At 43.5% G+C, this 12,970-nt stretch overlaps 1 long non-coding RNA gene across 1 annotated transcript in view; it reads right to left on the reverse strand.

Annotated features, from left to right (window-relative positions):
* LOC141165425 (uncharacterized) overlaps window positions 1-12,970 on the reverse strand; it is a 49,847-nt gene that overhangs the window by 11,574 nt on the left and 25,303 nt on the right. Inside the window, exon 2 of the long non-coding RNA XR_012251158.1 lies at window positions 3,503-3,664. This is a non-coding gene — a long non-coding RNA (uncharacterized lncRNA). The remainder of the gene's footprint in view (window positions 1-3,502; window positions 3,665-12,970) is intronic.

A 12,970-nucleotide genomic window follows, 5' to 3' on the forward strand; every position in this document is an offset into this window, starting at 1 on the left:
ACAGTTGCACACACCAGACCACAATATTGGGTCACAAATGATTGGTTGTGGAGTCATTTGTCAGACCACCAATGATTTGCAATCTATGATCCTAGGGATAGGTCATTAATATCAAAGTAATGAATACTTTAAAAGATAACTTCATCCAAAATAGCAAAAAAAAAAAATTGGGGGAAATAGGTTGAGGAAAATACAGCTTTAACATAGTATTTTCTTTCCAGTGGACTTACAATCAAGACTTAAAAAAGAAGAGGGCTGTTACTGGAAAAATATATCTTTGCACCATGTTAGTCTGTAGATAGAGAAATAATCATAATTGAGCATCCAAATAACAACTAGCAAGCTTTCGAGGCTATCCAAGTCATTTCATCAGGCATAGTTGCTTTACCTGATGAAGAGAACTCGAAAGTTTGCTATTTGTTTTCATCTTTCATATAGCATATAAAATGTATTAACTATTAAGAAATCTCAATTTTGGCTATTTTTCTGAAGGAAAGGGGTGAAAATTCAATAAGAAGTAACCATTTAAGCAGTTTCTTCACGTATGCATGTTTCAATGCAGGTCTTGGTGGCTCAAGCTATCATTGGATACTGGTAGCATGAGAGTAATAATGCTAGGCTGGTTATTGCTAATACTGGATTTTGAATATACCTAGAAAAGTAAAAAATTATAGATTTAATATACCTGGACACTGCAGACATGATTTGATGCCTTGACATTGTTTTATGTGTGTCTTTAAGATTGATATATGAAAAGTAAAGTTAAAGTAGGCAAATTTGTATTATAAATATTTATTAATTCATTTGATTGATAAATAGTATTCATAATCATCAGGTCCCTCGTTCGGTCTGCAGTGAGAACTGTCCACTTGGGTTCAGGAAGGCCGTTCTACAAGGACAACCTGCTTGCTGCTTTGAATGTGTCCAGTGTCTTCAAGGAGAGATATCCAACCAGACAGGCAAGTATTATATACTGTTTTTATCTAAAAGAGATGTAATGTTCAGAACTCTATAGAATACTAAAAAGATCAAAAATTATTTGGTTTTAATGTACATATTGTGTTTACAAAATAGAAAATACTCAGTAAATAGTAACCTTTGTTTCAATAGAATGAGTGTAAGTCAGCACAATGGTTCTGGTTGAAATCCAAGTACTGTTTCAAACATATAGATATTAGTTGTCAAAATTCATTTGTATGTAAAGTTAATAAACTACAGTATATTATTTTTTATTTCCATTGTGATCATTGCATTCATAGGTCATATAGCTAAATATAGTAGGGATCCACTGCTCCAACAATGGGCCAACCAAGACTCACATAGGCATTATGTGGTTGCATACAGTATACAGTCTCTGGAGTAGTTGATAAAAGACATGTTCATCAAGTTCAACAATATTCCTTTTAAGGTTGGAAGGTGCCTTAAATTCAGCACCAAAAAGACATCGCAAAAAAACAGGCCAAGAGTCACATTGATGCCATGTTTCATAGAAAAATTTAGGGCACCAATCTTAGCTGCAATGGCTTAAATACATCACCAATAAGGCATCTAATAGAACATCTTACTTAAAGAAACTCGTCTTGATAATAATGAAAGGATATAACTAAAGTGCCTTAAGTTCTGTAAAAATGCATAGAAATATTCAGATATTAGTAACATTATTCATTTTTCAGATTCAATCCAATGTATAAAATGTCCTTGGGATCAGTGGCCAAATGATGAACAATCCAGATGCCTTCCAAAGTCAGTCGAGTTCTTCACATTTGAAGATGATCTTGGAAAGATCTTAGCAGCCACCAGTATCTTGTCCTCATTTGATCCTCTTTTTATATTGAGACTCTTCTATAACTACAAACAAAGTCCTATAGTTAAGGCCAACAATTATTCTGTAAGTTGTCTTCTTCTGCTGTCCTTAACCTTTTGCTTCCTCTGCTCCATAGTCTTCATTGGATATCCCCAACCGGAGAAATGTCTTTTTCGTCAAGCCGCTTTCAACATGTCATTTACTCTTTGTGTTTCTTGTGTTTTATCAAAGACCATCATGGTGGTGTTTGCTTTCCGAGCCACAAGACCTGGTAGCAATTTAAAAAAATGGACAAGCCCTCTAGTGTCCTTCTTTATAATTCTTTTCTGCTTGCTGTTACAGCTGATATTGTGTGTGGCTTGTCTGTCAACCTTTCCACCTTTCCCACAGTATAACACTCAAAGTAAACCTGGAGTCATCATTGTCGAATGTAATGAGGGTTCAGCCTTCACATTGTGGACCATGTTGGGTTACTTGTTTCTTCTGGCGACCATCAGTTTCATAGTGGCCTTCCTGGCTCGAATACTTCCCGACAGCTTTAATGAAGCCCAGTTTATCACATTCAGCATGTTGGCCTTCCTTAGTGTCTGGATATCTTTTATTCCAGCGTCACTCAGTGCCCAGGGTATATATGTTATAGCTATGGAGATTTTTGCTATCTTGGCATCTAGTTGGGCTTTGGTTATCTGTATGTTTCTTCCTAAATGTTTCATCATATTATTCAGACCAGATATGAACTCAAGGAATTATCTCATGCGAAGAGAGTGACTAGAAGAATGAAAAATGATGACCTTATTTATATGAACGCAAATATAAAAAAAGAAACCATACACTATATTAGAGATGAGAGAATATGTTAGAGGCAAATTGAATTCACCTCAAATAATACAAAAATTAAATTTCCATAGAATTAGAATTTTATTGTGATCTGCATTGCTCAAATTCAGAAATATCATAATTTCGCTGAATTGTAGTGAGTAAATTGGCAAAAAAAATAATAAGTAAATAATTTTCTCACCCTTTGCCGGCACACTGCCGCAACTCACCAGCAACTGTTCTATGCCTCCTCTTAGGTCTACTTCTTTGGTCTTCACTTGATGTTGGACTTCTTCAACTGAGAAGGCCTCATCAACGCACTCTGTGAGTTGCATCACCCAAGGCTCAAGTAATTGCCTTGGGTGACACGCATGGTGATGTCATGACAGAAGCTGTGATGCCACAATGACCAATATTATGTTATGCCAAAGTGATGCATTAGTTCTATTTTTAAGCATTGAAAACACTGACAGCCACTGAAGATCAAGGAAGAAAATGCAAGAGTTCACATGGAGCACTAAACAGTGGGTTGCATCAGCGGAAGATATAAATAGTAATGTTTTTGCTTTCTTAAGCTAATGATTTTCATGTTGTGGGGCATCAAATTGTTTAATTTTCAAAAGTCGTTTCATTGTCATATCTACTTTGTATGTTTGGATTAGATGTGAGCTAATTTTTAAAAATGAATCTCGGGCCCGATTTGTTTAAATTAGCTGAAAAATTTGATTCAGGCAGACTCTATTTTGACATGAATAAAAAGTTCACCCGCAAAAAGACCCCAAATCATAATAAATTATGGAAGGGAAGTGATTAAAAAATAATATAAGATAATACTCTCTTATTCTCCCTCTGCAACTACTCAACTGTTTCTCGGGCACTTACTTCCAATCTTCTGGACTCTGTAATGTTCTTGTCTTCTGCCACTGAGTAGAACTTGTCATGTAGGGAGTAGTCAGCATTAGAAGACCCAAAGATCGGAGAGCTGCTGCTGGCAGGACAGGCTGGTGAGCATAATATATTATTATTTTAATCCCCTTCTTGTCCCTAGGAAGAATCCAGGAAAATAGCATTCAACAAGTTTCCAATTTGATGGATTTATATTGATTGAATCATGAAAAAGTTGCATTCCCGTGAAATGAGTGAATAATGATAATATAAATTAATAGTGATAAAAAAAGTTCAATGTAACGCTGAGTCAACACTCACGGGCAAGCCGTGAGACAGAATAGTCAGAACGTCCCAGGCCAGATACCAAGAGGGCTCATAGTACAGAGGGGTAAGTCAAAAGCGTGGTCAGGAAACAGACCGGGGTCAAATACCAGGAGGGTACATCAAAATCATGGAGTTAAACAAATGGATAGTCTAAGGCCAAGTCCGTGGTCAGATACCTGAAGTCAGAGATCATCAAAAGCAGAAGGGAAGATTCACAAGAACAGGCACAACAAATCCTAGGTTTAGCTACAAGGTCAGAGGAAAGAGACACAGGGGTAAGCAAACAAATCTACCTTAAAGGGGTTGTCCAGTTCTATTAATAATTTTCCAATCTATTTTATGGTAAAAAGAAGCTTCTTTGTAATTACCTTATGTTGCTGTTACTGCCTGTGAGCGGCGCTACTGTAGCACCCCGAGGACTCGGCTGCTACAGGGGTATTGCACCTCGAACCAGAGGTGCGGTATTCCACTCCCGGGTAAGGAAGGAGTGTGGAATGGGGCTCAGTTAGCTGCATACACTACACTCACCCCATTTCCGGGGGACAGATCAACGGTACTCCCACCAGATAGATGTGCAGGTACGACAGCGTCTGTCCCTGGCTGGAGTGGGGAGGGGGGAGGAATATCCCAGTGGTGTAGGAGCAGACAGGGGAGGGACTCTGGGCATAGGTAGGAGCCCATTGGGTGCTGGTCACCTGGGCTCGGGTGTCAGAAGGGAGTATAAAAGGTGGGCACCATGATATAACGAGGGAGAGGTGCAGAGGAGTGCAGTCTGAGAGAGTTCAGCCAGAGAGGGCTGACAGGGAGCTGTGGCTCAGTCCGGGCCCAGCTCCAGAGCCAGGCCTGAAGTGGAGGCCTGAAGCAGAGAGAGAGAGAGAAGTAAGAGGAAGAAGGAACATAAACACCAGGAAAGGCCCAGAGACGCAAGAAAAGAGGGAACCGTAAGATCCCACAGAATAACGGGTGAAGGGTTGGCAGAACAGGGTACCGGATCCCAAACTGGTGGAGGCCAATTATCCTTAGCCAGGAACTGGAGGTCGTGGTCAAGTCTTGGCGCGACCCCTCACCATATCCACCAGGAAGGCATACTGTATAGGGTCAGGGAAACCGGGAAAGGCTTCGCCACCAGAAGGCCCGAGGGAGCCGGACAAAGGTGGGTCCCTGGTGGGGACGGCCAGTAGGAAGGAAGAGAGGGGAGCTCTGGACCACGCTCTGGAATTGCCTGGGAGTTGGCCGCGTCCCTGACCTGGTGGACGCAGCATGACTCGGGCGGTCTTGACTGTGCACAAGGGACCTGATAAAGAACTGTGAGTAAAGCATTGAAAACTGCAGCTGTACGTCTCACTGATTCCTTGTCACATTAGCACTATTAGGACGGGGACTACTATAACATCACTACCATCATCCCCTCTTCGCCTGCTGCCCTGGGGCCATACCCCTCCCGTTGGGGGTTATACTATCCACGCTGCACACCCGTACCACCGGCCTCAGCAGTCTGCCCTGCAGCGGCGGCTTCATAGCCGCAATCAACGGGTGGCGTAGTCGAACAATATAACATCTTATTCTAAGTTCTGCCACTTGGTTTGACACCCTGGGCACGGACCGGGTCACCGCCATGAGGACTACTACCCCTATCAGATCCGGCTCCGGGTATTCCCCGCATGTGCAACGCTGCACAACATGGCCCAGGGGGTGCGTCAACTTTGGCGTAGTCGGCAGGATCTTGTGCCCGCAACCACCGGGTACTGCGTGCCTGAAGAAAAGTTCACATGTACCTCAAAAAGAAGTCTCCCGCCAATTCCAGAGGATTCCCGCCATCCGTGGAGTTTTCCCGCCATCCGACGCCATCTTCTGCCTTCTTCCCGCCATCCGTGGAGTTTTCCCGCCATTGGACGCCATCTTGAGGACGCCGCGCGGGAAGAAGAGGGGCGTGGACTCCGAAAGCGCGCGAGAACTGAAGCTCCGCCTCACGTCCGGACGTTGCGTAAGGTCCTGGAAGGAGCCCAGCAGACGCCGACGTCACAGGAGCGCGACGGAAGGTCCTCAACCCTGACGATCCACTGCGGAGCCGCGGCCTACGGAAGAGGATCATCGCAAGGTAGGCTACGGTCCACTAGGGGGGAGGAGGATGTCGGATACAGAGGAGAGCTTCACTGCCACAGCCACCTGCCGGAGGGACACCGCGGACGTGATCTTTACCCGGGTGATGTGGTCACCTTCACCCGGCACAAGGGTGCCAAAGGACCATACGCCCTCCACGTTCACAGGCTCACGGAGGAGGAGCTACAGTACCACCAAGAAACAGAGTACATCGAGGGTCCGGACAGACCTGAAGACTACCCGGAAGAACAAGGAGGACACCATTATTAGAGAATGGTAAAGTGGAACTGTATATAGTTACTCGTCGGGGTACAAGGACTCTTGCTGATTGAAGTGTGGTCCCCGTTGGGACTAGTATGGAACTGTTAAAGAACTGTTACCTGTGTGCCCCTAATCCCTAACCAGACTGAGGACTGTGAGCAGCCATTCCCCTATTCCCACTGGCCGAGGACTGAAAGCGGCCATACCCTTGTACATAGTTGCGCTTCTTAAAGCGCCCCCTATTGGTTTTATAAGAACTGCCTTTCTACCTTGGAAGTAGTGTCTGTTGCACTTTACCTGGTCGTAAGTTGCACAGTGGCCGGAGCTCAAGGATATGTGTTGAAAATGTTTGTGTAAAAAAAAAAAAGTTTAATATGCTGCTAAAATGATAATGCCAAAAGTTTTATATAGTGTTTTACAAAAGAGTTCCGGTGGCATTAGTAGAATGTTTTAAAAATGTTTTATGCCAGTAACGTTAAGAAGAACAGAGTACCTCCCATAAAGGGGATGAGTTCATAGTTAATGTATTATATGCGAGTGCACTTTAAAAATATTTGTATGTTTAAAATGTTTTTATTCTATTCCAGCCCGAGGACGTGCTGTGATTTACCAGGGGGGAATGTAGCACCCCGAGGACTCGGCTGCTACAGGGGTATTGCACCTCGAACCAGAGGTGCGGTATTCCACTCCCGGGTAAGGAAGGAGTGTGGAACGGGGCTCAGTTAGCTGCATACACTACACTCACCCCATTTCCGGGGGACAGATCAACGGTACTCCCACCAGAGAGATGTGCAGGTACGACAGCGTCTGTCCCTGGCTGGAGTGGGGAGGGGGGAGGAATATCCCAGTGGTGTAGGAGCAGACAGGGGAGGGACTCTGGGCATAGGTAGGAGCCCATTGGGTGCTGGTCACCTGGGCTCGGGTGTCAGAAGGGAGTATAAAAGGTGGGCACCATGATAGAACGAGGGAGAGGTGCAGAGGAGTGCAGTCTGAGAGAGTTCAGCCAGAGAGGGCTGACAGGGAGCTGTGGCTCAGTCCGGGCCCAGCTCCAGAGCCAGGCCTGAAGTGAAGGCCTGAAGCAGAGAGAGAGAGAGAAGTAAGAGGAAGAAGGAACATAAACACCAGGAAAGGCCCAGAGATGCAAGAAAAGAGGGAACCCTAAGATCCCACGGAATAACGGGTGAAGGGTTGGCAGAACAGGGTACTGGATCCCAAACTGGTGGAGGCCAATTATCCTTAGCCAGGAACCGGAGGTCGTGGTCAAGTCTTGGCGCGACCCCTCACCATATCCACCAGGAAGGCATACCGTATAGGGTCAGGGAAACCGGGAAAGGCTTCGCCACCAGAAGGCCCAAGGGAGCCGGACAAAGGTGGGTCCCTGGTGGGGACGGCCAGTAGGAAGGAAGAGAGGGGAGCTCTGGACCACGCTCTGGAATTGCCTGGGAGTTGGCCGAGTCCCTGACCTGGTGGACGCAGCATGACTCGGGCGGTCTTGACTGCGCACAAGGGACCTGATAAAGAACTGTGAGTAAAGCATTGAAAACTGCAGCTGTACGTCTCACTGATTCCTTGTCGCATTAGCACTATTAGGACGGGGACTACTATAACATCATTACCATCATCCCCTCTTCGCCTGCTGCCCTGGGGCCATACCCCTCCCGTTGGGGGTTATACTATCCACGCTGCACACCCGTACCACCGGCCTCAGCGGTCTGCCCTGCAGCGGCGGCTTCATAGCCGCAATCAACGGGTGGCGTAGTCGAACAATATAACATCTTATTCTAAGTTCTGCCACTTGGTTTGACACCCTGGGCACGGACCGGGTCACCGCCACGAGGACTACTAACCCTATCAGATCCGGCTCCGGGTATTCCCCGCATGCGCAACGCTGCACAACATGGCCCAGGGGGTGCGTCACTACCGCGGACCGCTCACAGCCATCACGTGACTCAACGCTGATGTCACTTCAAGTGAGGTGTGACATCAGTGACGCAGTCTCCGCAATGGACGCTGGGCTATGGGCGGTGTTACCCATCACATCACACCCAGCATCCACTGCACGATTTCCCAATGAATTGGGAGAGGGAGAGCGCGCGGTGAATGCTGGGTGTGACGCACGGGGAATCCCTGCCCACAGCCCAGTATCCACCGTGGAACGCAGAAGTAAGTAACCCCCGGCTGAATCCGGAACCATGACGTGACATCAGCGGATGTCAGAGCCGCCTGCAGCCGGGGGTCACGTGATGCCTGTGAGCGGCCAAGGATAGCGCCGCCCACAGGCAGTAATGGCAACGTAAGGTAATTACAAAGAAACTTCTATTCTTCAGAAAAATAGATTTGCACATTATTAATAGTACTGGACAACCCCTTTAAGCAAAGCTACAACTGACACTGACTACTAATGCCCCGTCTCATGCTGAACATAACACATCTGCATCTCTGGCTGCTATGGGCATAAAAGGGGACAAACTTATGGTGTGGCACCCATGCTCCCCTGACCTCAACCCCATTGAGAACCTCTGGAGCATCATCAAAAGGAGTGTCTATGATGGCGGGAGGCAGTTCACATCTAAGCAACAGCTCTGGAAGGGTATTTTGTCCTCATGCAAAACAATTGAAGCAGAAACCATCCAAAACCTGACAAATTCAATGGACGAGAGAGTTCACAAGCTCCTTTCGAACAAGGGGTCCTATGTGCAAATGTAACATCACCTAGAATACAGTTTTGAGTTGAAAACTGTTTGATTTCAGTTTGTAATAACCTGCTAATGCTTATAATTTCAAAAATGACCATTTTTTTGTTCTTTATTAAAATGAAAAGGTTGAAAACTCTGCTGTGCATAATAATTTGGAACATGCATTTTGAGTGCAGTTTGAGCTTTTTATTTTTTAAAAAATATACTGTTATCATAGGCAGCTTGTACAAAAACCTTTCAATTGTACTCTAATAGTTATTTGACTGGAAAATTACAATGACTGCAATTCATATAGGTAATTTGGGAAAATCTGAGAAAATATTATTTGCATAATAATTTGGAACACAGTGTATTTAAATTGTAGAGAGAAGATTTTTTTGCCTGTGAGTGGCACTAACGCTGAATGTTCACAGGCATCACCTAGCCCGCGGCTGCAGCCGACTCTGTCATCCGTTGATGCTACGTCAAGTTCCGGCTGCAGCCGGGGGTCAGGTGATGCCTGTGAGCGATCAGCGATAGCGCCACTCATAGGCAATAAAGACAACGCAAGGTAATACAGTGGCTACAACAAAAATGTCATACAGCACCAACAGAATATGGCCATACAGTGCTTACAACAGGGATGTCAAAATCAAATACACGGAGGGCCAAAATTAAAAGTTTGGACAACATCGTGAGCCAACCTTGATATTTATTAAAAAGTGTCTACAATTGAGAGTTTTTTCTTGACAAATAGAGTGATGAATCTTTTCATATGGAAACAAACTTAAAAGGGTTGTCCCACGAACAAAGTACATTTTAATTAATAGATCTTAGCATAAAATTAGCACATAATCACAAATGGGGCATACTGAAATAATATATGTTATGTAAGAATAGTAAAAAGCATATGGCCCAAGGGCTTAATTTAAATATGTAACAACAAAGGATAATAAAACTTGAATTAATAAATAATACAGATATTAAAGTATGATTCCAACAAAAGTGCCCCCAAACACAGTATGATACCCCCACAGTGAATTACCCCCACAGTACCCTCCACACGCACGGTATGATGACCCCACTGTATTCCCCCTCCCTAAAACCCCCTGACAAAGAAAGGTGACCCCATCACAGTATGATTCTCTCACTTTAATCACCACACAGCCCTCCACACAAAATAATGAGCCCCACATAGTCCTCCATAAAGTTTAATGACTCCACATAGTTCTCCATACAAAATAATGGGCCCCACATTGTACTCCATACAGTATAATTGGCCCCACATAGTCCTCCATACAGAATAATTGGCCCCACATAGTCCTCCATACAGTATAATGGGCCCCACATAGTCCTCCATACAGTATAATGGGCCACACATAGTCCTCCATACAGTATAATGGGCCCCACATAGTCCTCCAAACAGTATAATGGGAACCACATAGTCCTCCATACAGTATAATGAGCCCCACATAGTCCTCCATACAGTATAATGGCTCCACATAGTTCTCCATACAAAATAATGGGCCCCACATAGTACTCCATGCAGTATAATGGGCCCCACATAGTCCTCCATACAGAATAATGGCCCCACATAGTCCTCCATACAGAATAATTGGCCCCACATAGTCCTCCATACAGTTTAATGGCCCCACATAGTCATCCATCCAGTATAATGGGCACCACATAGTCCTCCATACAGCAAAATGGGCACCACACAGTCCTCCATACAGTATAATGGCCCCACATAGTCCTCCATACAGAATAATGGCCCCACATAGTCCTCCATATAGTATAATGGGCCCCACAGGAATTAGAATTAATTTTGTTGGAAAATTATGACATGATTGGGATATCTGAGACATGGCTGAACGAGAGCCATGACAGGGCAGTTAATTTACAGGGCTATAGTCTGTATGTGTGTGTTTATACGTAAAATCATCCTTAAAACCCATCTTACGTGAGAATATATGTAAATATAATGAAAATGTAGAGTCCCTGTGGGTGGAGATAAGGGGAGGGGGAAAAAAATAATAAATTACTGATCGGGGTTTGTTATACGTCTCCAAAAATAATGAAAGCAGCGGAGAATATCCTCATAAAGCAAATAGATGAAGCAGTGAATCAAGGAGAAGTCATTATTATGGGGGACTTCAACTACCCTGAAATACATTGGGGAACAGAAACCTGTAGTTCCAGCAAAGATAATAGGTTTTTGACAACTATGAGAGACAATTACCTTTCACAACTGGTTCAGGACCCAACAAGAAGGGGGGCACTGCTAGACCAAATATTAACCAACAGGCCAGACCGCATATCAAATATACGAGTTGGGGGTCACTTGAGTAATAGTGATCACAAAATAATAAGTTTTCTTGTATCCTTTAATATGATGTGTAGTAGAGGAGTTACAAGGACACTAAACTTCAGGAAGGCAAATTTCCAACGGTTGAGAGATGATCTTATTGCAATAAACTGGAACGATATCCTGAGACAAAAAACTACACAAAGCAAATGGGAGACATTTATTAGCATCCTGAATAGGACCTGTGCACAATATATACCCCTTGGGAATAAACATGCTAGAAATAGGAGGAAACCACTATGGCTAAATAGAGCTGTAAGGGGCACAATAAGTGACAAAAGAAAGCATTTAGAGAACTAAAGCAAGTAGGTAGTGATGAGGCATTAAATAAATATAGAAAATTAAATAAATTCTTTAAAAAACAAATCAAGGCAGAAAAGATTGATACAGAGAGACTCATTTCCAAAGAAAGTAAAAATAATCCCAAAATATTCTTTAACTACATAAATAGTAAAAAACTGAAAAATGATAGTGTTGGCCCCCTTAAAAATAGTCAGGGTGAAATGGTGGATGAGGATGAGGAAAAAGCCAATATGCTAAATGATTTTTTTCAACAGTATTTACACAAGAAAATCGCATGACAAAAAGCATGATCAGTGATAACAAAAATTCTCCATTAAATGTCACTTGCTTAATCCAGCAGGAAGTACGGAGGCATTTAAAAATCACTAAAGTTGACAAATTTCCGAGCCCGGATGGGATATTTAATTCCTGCAGTACTCGCGGGTGTAACATCATATATAGACCATTATTTTTAATCTTTAAAGATTCCATAATAACAGGGTCTGTACCACAGGACTGGCGTATAGCAAATGTGGTGCCAATATTCAAAAAGGGGACAAAAACCGAACTTGGAAATTATAGGCCAGTAAGCTTAACCTCTACTGTGGGTAAAATCCTGGAGGGTTTTCTAAGAGATGCTATACTAGAGTATATAAGGAAGAATAACCTCATCACCCAATATCAACATGGGTTTATGGGTTTACGAGGGACCGTTCCTGTCAAACTAATCTGATCAGCTTTTATGAAGAGGTAAGTTCTGGACTGGACAAAGGAAATGCAGTGGATGTTGTGTATATGGACTTTCAAAAACTTTTGATACGGTTCCACACAAAAGGTAGATACATAAAATGAGAACAATGGAGATAGGGGAAAATATATGTAAGTGGGTTAAGAACTGGCTCAGTAATAGGAAACAAAGGGTGGTTATTAATGGAACACATTCCGACTGGGTCTCAGTTAGCAGTGGGGTAACACAGGGGTCAGTATTGGGCCCGCTTCTTTTTAACATATTTATTAACCCCCTGTAGGGGGCATACAGAGTATTATTTCAATATTTTCAGATGATACTAAACTCTGCAGGGTAATCAATACAGAGGAGGACAATTTTATATTACAGGAGGATCTATGTAAACTAGAAGCTTGGGCGGATAAATGGCAAATGAGCTTTAATGGGGATAAATGTAAGGTAATGCACTTGGGCAGAGGAAATAAAATGTATAACTATATGCTTAATTGTAAAACACTGGGCAAAACTGTCACTGAAAAAGACCTGGGTGTATTGGTGGACGTCAAGCTCACGTTTGGTGGCCAGTGTCAAACAGCTGCTGCAAAGGCAAATAGAATAATGGGATACATTAAAAGAGGCATAGATGCTCATGAGGAGAACATAATTTTACCTCTATACAAGTCACTAGTGCGACCACACTTAGAATACTGTGTACAGTTCTGGTCTCC

This window comes from Phyllobates terribilis, unplaced genomic scaffold (genome assembly GCF_046119375.1).
Source record: "Phyllobates terribilis strain yellow unplaced genomic scaffold, ASM4611937v1 Scaffold_11__3_contigs__length_659146591, whole genome shotgun sequence".
In the NCBI taxonomy this organism is placed as follows: domain Eukaryota; kingdom Metazoa; phylum Chordata; class Amphibia; order Anura; family Dendrobatidae; genus Phyllobates; species Phyllobates terribilis.